Below are 7,954 nucleotides of genomic sequence, written 5' to 3' on the forward strand. Positions count from 1 at the left end.
TTAAAAACATATGCAAAACATTAAATGTTATGAATGTACTATAGCTTATACACAATTTTGAGAATAAGACGTTCTGCCTTCATGTTAAAAGGGAGACTAAAATGTCTTAGTGAGAAATGTGTTTTAAAGCCTTGCCTGTTTACCAGCTAAATAATCTTAAGTATCACTAGTAATACAGCTACACAGCTTGGAAAATCCTGCCATATATTATTTATGGCTGCTACGTCTGAGCTAGGAGTAAGGCAGACAACCACTTAGACAGTGTCTAATTTCTCATGAGTGAGGAGAATAGAACTTGGAAGTTTGTGCTCTCTGCAATGCGTTCTTTCCTTGCCTTTGTGTAAGTCCTACCCTGATCAAAAAGAATATATGTAAATCTATAAATAAGTCCTATGACATATAACAGCTGAGTACCTTTTGATCAAAATGTTTGCCTTATAGTTACATTGTGTGACATCACTTTTAGTGGTTTTTGGTGCTCATAATTTATTCCATTCCAGAACACATAAGTTGTGCAGAATTCAACTGACTTATGCATTTCAATTAGTGTTTTTTTCATTAATGGTGCAATTAATTTTAATGATTAAAGAGTTTACCTTAAAACATTCTTTTACACTAAAATTTAAATAACTATAAATAGTTTTCTAATTTTCTTCAAGATGTCAGTCATTGACAAAAATATCTAATTTTTGCTATATTTTCAACTATTTTTAGTATTGCCACATAGCCAGCAAGATTAGTTTCCCATCCAGCCAACCCAGTGGTGCAGCAGTTAAGTTCACACATTCTGCTTCAGCGGCCCGGGCTTCGCTGTTTGGAACAGGCACCGACATGGCACCGCTTGGCAAGCCATGCTGTGGCAGGTGTCCCGCATATAAAATGGAGGAAGATGAGCATGGATGTTAGCTCAGGGCCAGTCTTCCTTAGCAAAAAGAGGAGGGTTGGCAGCAGATGTCAGCTCTGGGCTAATCCCCCCACCCAAGAAAACGATTAGTTTTCCAAGGTCAGTATGCATTACTCATCACCCCGTTCCTTGTATTTCTAGGAACATTACTTACAATCTTAGTCACTCAGTTTATAATTTAGGCATTTTTTAAAAATGCACTGGCATTCCTTGATCATATCTCTACAGACAATCAGGAGGGTGCTCCATATCATGCTGGGCAAAGGGAACATCATCTACAATGAAAAACCTGCTATGAATAAAGAGGACAATTGAAAATTATAAGTAAAAGAAATTTCCTGCATTAATATCACTGTTGTCAAAATGTTATAAATAATAGTATAACTTCCCTTGGGGAATAGTAATTTTTAAATCATTATATTTTCACATTTTCATCAATGTTATTTTTAGCCTTGTCAATATAACAGAATTCCTGAAAATTTTTTTTTAAATAACTATTAGAGAAATCCTTTAAGATTCCTAAAAGAAAATATAATAATATCATTGACTTATGAATTAGCTTCTGTGATTTGTTGAATTAGCTTCTGTGGTTTGTTATTAGTTTTTATATGATTGCAATCATATTGTAACTATTCTCTTCTAAATTTATATATTTTTTCCAGATAATTAATTACCTTTGTATAACATCCAATATATGGAAAGTCAGAGGAAAATTTCAGAATTTATTCTTTTGGGACTTTCTTATAACCATAACATACAAATATTATGCTTTATATTCTTCTTATTTTGTTATATTGCCATCTTGGTGGGAAATCTTCTGATCCTTATCTCTATTCGATGCAGTGCCCTTTTTCACCAACCAATGTACTATTTCCTCAGCCATTTATCCTCTATGGACATACGCTATACCTCCTGTGTGACACCCAAACTGATCGGTGACCTGCTACTGGGAAGAAAAGCCATCTCCTATGGTAATTGCATGTTACAGATCTTTTCCTTGCACTTCTTGGGAATGATTGAAATCTTCATCCTCACAGTCATGGCCTTTGATCGTTGTGTGGCCATCTGCAAACCTCTCCATTACATGATCATCATGAACAAGACAACATGCAATCTTCTAGTATTGGCTGCCTGGGCTGGTAGGGCAGTCCATTCCTTTTCTCAGTTTTCTATGATTATCAGGCTGCCCTTCTGTGGCCCCAACAAAATCGATCACTACTATTGTGATATTTTTCCTTTTTTGAAAGTTGCCTGCACTGATACCTACATCACTGGTATCCTTGTGGTTGCCAATTCAGGAAGGGTCGCCTTAGTAACCTTTGTTCTCTTGTTTGGGTCTTATGTCATTATATTATTCACCTTAAGAAATCACTCAGCAGAGGGAAAGTGCAAAGCCCTGTCAACCTGTGGATCTCATATCACTGTGGTTGTCTTATTTTTGGGCCTTCAATCTTTGCCTACCTTAGATCCCATACAACTTATCCTGAGGACAAAATATTTGCTCTATTTTACACCATCATTGCTCCTATGTTCAACCCATTAATCTGTACCCTGAGAAATACAGAGATGAAAAAGGCCATGAGAAAGGTTTGGTGTGAAAAGATATTTTCAGAAGAAAAACATCATTGATTTTTCCTACTCAATATGCTAAAAGCTTTATTCAGGCATGAAAGTACACTTCAAATCAGAAAGTCCTATTATCTTTCAGATCATCGAACCCAAATCAATGGCTTTGTATGTGTCAGAGATGATGAACTAAAGAAATATGAGTAAGGTGAAAATTTTACTAGTGGCACTGAGATTGGGTAGGGCATGTGTAAATTAAAACTATTCTAAGCTAAAGGAATGGTGGCTATTTCATTTTGAGTAGGTGTTTCTCAGGCTGACTGTGAGTTTTAATAATCATTTGCATCTGACATTTATACGTGGAGACTAGACAATTTTTTGGCATTCTGTAGAAATGAAGTCAATTAAAAGTGGCTTTCAGAAACTATAAAAATAATATTTTTTATTATAGAGCTACTTCCTGATAGGACGTTCAACTATATTTTGTATGATGTATGATGGAATTGTGAAATAAATTATGTAATGAAAAATTTCACAGAAATCATTCGATTTAAGGTGTGAAGAAAAAGGGGCTCTCAGACTTGCTCTCTGGGAGCTACAGAATGCTCTCCTTATCGGCCTTAAAGTGTAATAGGCAGGGACAAAGGGATTAGTGACAATTTATTTTTTTGTCATGGTGTTTATTACACCACATATACTCTGAATGTGGAAAGACAGGATGAGAAGATTAATGTCTTATCCCTTTCCAGTAGCTCAATTAGTTGAGTGACGACAAGACGACGTTTGGGAAGAAACTGCACATATAAGCTTGTCCTGATATGTAGACATGAGAAATGAATTCAACCTCCATCCTTGTGGACAGGGAATAGGACCAAGTGAAATTCTTTAAAAAATAAATTTTCCTTTAGCAAAGTTCTTTTTGTGTATATCTTGTTTCCCCTTCAGGTGAGAAAAAAATAACAATCACAAAAGCACAACTATTTGTGATATTAGAAAACTTACTACCACTGTACATGGATAAAACAGTTGTAGGTGTTGTGAAGAGTAGATTTCTGATAAAAATTTCCCAAGGGAACCAGAAAAAATGTAAGAAAATATTTCTGTATCATAAATGGGATACAAATAAACAGAATTTCTATGAAAAAGAAGAGACAATCATAAGAGGGTGGATACCAATGCAGTATTAACATGAGAGTTATTTGAAAAACATGAAAATTATTTGAAAACTTAAAATGCAATAGAATTGCAAAAAATAATTTCAACAATTATACAAAATGAAAGAGAAGGGAAGTGAGAGAACAGTATATTGGAAGCGTATTGTAGCAGATTTAAGCTAGAGAAGAATTTTATAAAATACAATTTGGACAAGTTACTAACACTTATGGTATTATGAAATTTCTTTCACTAAAGACTTTTTTTAAACTTTGGTCAAAAAGAACAAGGGGGTAGTATATATTATGAAGTCAAACAAATGAAAAGTGTCTTTTACTTTCCTGCATAAATGACAAACAATAGTATTGGGAATAAAGTTTATCATTCTCAACTATTTTCCCTCAAAGCCTATAAGCATTGCTACATTGTTGTTTACCACTTGGTATTAAAGAAGTGGTCTAAATCATCACAATATTCATCTCTTTATTAGTAACTTGTCCAGATTGTAGTTTATATAACAGAGCCTCAAGAATGTCTGCAAGGACAGAGAAGAGGAAGCTCAGAGGGGATATCGTGAAAGTTCTTCTATGTTAATAGTTGGAATAATTGTGAAAACAAGACCTAGACTGGAGGAGACTTCTCAAAGAAAAACTTATGTCGTAAAAAAGGTTTCAATTGGATCATGTAGGTTGAAGGGCGTAAATTTTCAGTTATAAGAAGAATAAAGTCCTGAACATCTAATTAGAGAATGGTGACTATAGTTAATAATATGGTTTTGTATACTTGAAAGTTGCTGAGAGTGGACCTTTAGCATTCCCACCCCAAGAAATAAAAAAAAGAGCTAAATATGTGAAGTGATGGTTCTTTTAATTATCTTGGTCTTGATAATCATTCTACAATGCTACAATATATATGTATTTTAAATCATCATGTTATATACTTTAAATAAGTATAATTATACTTGTCAATTACTCCTCAATAAAATTAAAATAAAAAAAGAGATTTCCTTAGGATCACAGGAAATGGATTGGACAAAAATAAAGTAGCTAGACTTACTTTCAAGTTAATTCTTTGGATGCAAATCAAATCTCACACTCTGCCCTGGGGAGCTTAGGTGTCTTGTCATGGTTTTTAGGATTATCTTACATTTTTTCACATATTTAAATTGTGAAATATAATACAAAAAGAAGATTGTGTGAGAGAGACAGAGAGAAAGAGAGAGAATTGCACTGTAAATATCCTCATAGTCTCCACATTAATCAAGGAGTAGAACACTGCCATCGTCTCCAAAGTCAATGATTTGTCCCTTCCTGTCATTACTCTTTCCTTACCCCTAAAATGAGCTATTTTCCTTACCTTTATTGGTAATCTCTGCCTTGCCTGGCAACCTTAGGAAAAGTAAAACTCTTATCAGTTACAGAGTTTTCTTACGGGTAAAATAAGGACACTCATAGTGCCCATGTCACTGGGCCCTCGTGAAGATTAAACAAGAACAGTTAATACATGATGCACAGTAAACCCTCAATTTGCATTTGCTATTATTTATTCTCCCCACACAGCACACTGGAAGTCATCTCCAATCTTTTGTTACAGATGTAAAAGAAGAAAAAGAGGAAAGAGAAACATATGGAGAGCCAGCCCCAATGGCCTAGTGGTTAAAGTTCAGTGCTCACTGCTTCAGTGGCCTGGGTTCACTTCCCAGGCAAGGAACCACCTCACTCATCTGTCAGTTTCCATGCTATGGCAACAGTTCACATTGAAGAACTAGAAAGACTTACAACTAGGATATACAACTATATGCCGAGACTTTGGGGAATAAAGAGGAAGATTGGCAACACATTTGTGCTCAGGGTGAATGTCTCCCTGCAAGAAAAGACACATGCAAATGATATAAGGAATTGGGGGAAAACAAAAATATGTTCAACAGCAATTTTTTTTAAATTATGTTTTGGAAATATTCTAAATCCATAGAAGATAGTACTAAACTGTACTTATAATTTTTCAGGAAATCTCCCTAACTAATAATTGGAAATAAATTAAAATTCATTTTAACTCTCTCGGAGGATACAATATACTTTTTAAGGAGACAGGAAGACCATTAGCTATCATAAAGTCCAGAGTTGTCCTCTCCTCTTGAGTCAGTTTATAGAGACTATGGAAAGGATAAGTCCCTCCACCAAGAGACACTCACGTTTGTTTGATCATAAAACTCTTTGAGTAAAGTACAGGGGAGTTCAGTCACTGGGGCCCAGGAGGAATGTCTAATGACTGAGATTCCTAAAGCACATGCAAAGTTAATTGGGGTATGCATAATATTTATAGTGCAGATTCTATTCTAGCTAAAGCAGGACTGATAACTTAGATGTAAAGGAAATCCACCTAATCCACCTGGTGAGCTTAAAATTTGGGAAGGTAAATCCAAACAATTTGGAAGGGATAGCTCATACTCTATAATAGATGAAATGTGGTTTTAGAATGTGTATTCTATCAAACATTCCATTAATCATGTGAGCCTGGACATCTCTAGGGATAATTTTAGTGAGGAAATTTTAGATTGTGATTTGACTTGATTGGATATTAAAATTATTCCACTTGACTTTGAACTGTTGCTCTGAGTGTATGACCTCTCACTGTTTGTGTGAGCATTGATTGAGTGACAGAAGCCAGTTTTCTCTAAAATGATACAAGGTTTATTTTCTATGGATGGTTAATGAAAATTATGCTGCATGAAATGTGAATTCAAGAAGCTGAAGTGAAATACTATGAACAGCAGATGAATGACCAGAATTTCAATGAAGTAAGAAAGAAAACACTGAAAGGAAGAAGAATGGATCCACAGCAATTGAAGTGAAAAAGCGTATGTGGTGAATTATTTCTGCTCCTTTCCCATTATCTTGTCTGGATGTATAACATCAGCTGAATATCTTTTCGCCTCCATTGTATAGATAAAGGATTCCCTGTCAGTTAAAGTTAAAAACAGGCATCTTCTCTGAATTTTGTAGACTAATTTGTTTTGAGATTAGGGCAGCAATAAGTTCAAGAAGTTGCCCGCTGAAAGTGTGACATAACATTCTAAAGGGACAGTCAGACAGTGAAAGGGAAATAATGATTAGCTGGATGGCCAATTTCAAAAAAGAAGAAAACTTTATTTGTTTTTGTAGAAAGTTGACTAAATATCAATTAAGAAAAGAAGTGACTCACAGGTTACCAAGACTGTGAGAAAATTCAAACTGACAGGAAAAATACACTCCCTATAGTACCCACTACCATGATATGATGATCCCTCTTACCCTGCTTCCAAAAAAAAAAAAAGTTCCCCCAAGAATTAACATAACCTCAGACTCTGAGAGGTCACTAAAAAACAAATGTATCTCAAAACTTGCATCTCTGTTTAACTTACCTCTGTTGACTTTGTTATCTGCCCTTGTTGCATGTAACAATTGTGTTGGTAATGATTTGAATTATTGACTATTTCATTTACATACTGTTTTAAATCGTTGAAGTTATTCATTTTAATCACTCAGTAAACATTTGCTAATTATTGATTAAATGAATGGTAACCTGTGTTTGAGAAGAGATAGAACGAAGGTAAAATAATTGGAAATACTTTTCTATTGAGCCCCTACCATGTCCCCTGTGACTCATATATTTTATTTAGCTCCTTCTCACAGAAGCATTGGGATACAGAGGTATTCATCAGCAATCTACTCATCCATCAATGATATGGTGATCTGAGAAAAAAACAGCACATGCCAAAAATCACGCAGATCAGGCAGAGGAGGCTAGAAAATTAATTAATAATTATTTAATTAATAATTAATTAATTAATAAGAGGTGGCTTCAAAATTAAATTTGCATAAGCACTTCTTAATATTTCAAGGTAGAATTCATGACAGTCTCTCTGTCCTTGAGAAATTTAGGATCATACAAATTAAGCACGTGTAGAATTTACTTTGGCATAGATTAAAAATGAAATATTGCGACCCTCTATTTCAAGTATATTATCCTATATTTCTTGAGTATACCACATATATCAGGAATTGTGCTAAATGTATAACATTTTGCTAAGTGTATTGCTAAGTGAGCATATGTTGTTTTAGACCTTGACTCTAGTGCTTATTATGTTTATAATAAATCCAAAAAAGAGGAAATACTCATAGAGAAATTAAATAATAATATTAATAATATTAATTATTAAGTAAATATTAATAGTATTTACTTCTTAGAGTTATCATGAGGATTAAAAAAGACTAGACCTATAAAGTGCCTAGAAGAATGTTAAGCACATGAAAATGCTCATATTGTAAGCTAAAAAAAGAACAAGTAGACCTA

At 34.2% G+C, this 7,954-nt stretch overlaps 1 pseudogene; it reads left to right on the forward strand.

The window, feature by feature from the left end:
• The first annotated feature begins 1,598 nt into the window (after positions 1-1,598).
• On the forward strand, positions 1,599-2,533 carry LOC106839026 (olfactory receptor 4P4-like; annotated as a pseudogene).
• Positions 2,534-7,954: the final 5,421 nt, after the last annotated feature.

The sequence above is a fragment of the Equus asinus genome, chromosome 17, assembly GCF_041296235.1.
Source record: "Equus asinus isolate D_3611 breed Donkey chromosome 17, EquAss-T2T_v2, whole genome shotgun sequence".
In the NCBI taxonomy this organism is placed as follows: domain Eukaryota; kingdom Metazoa; phylum Chordata; class Mammalia; order Perissodactyla; family Equidae; genus Equus; species Equus asinus.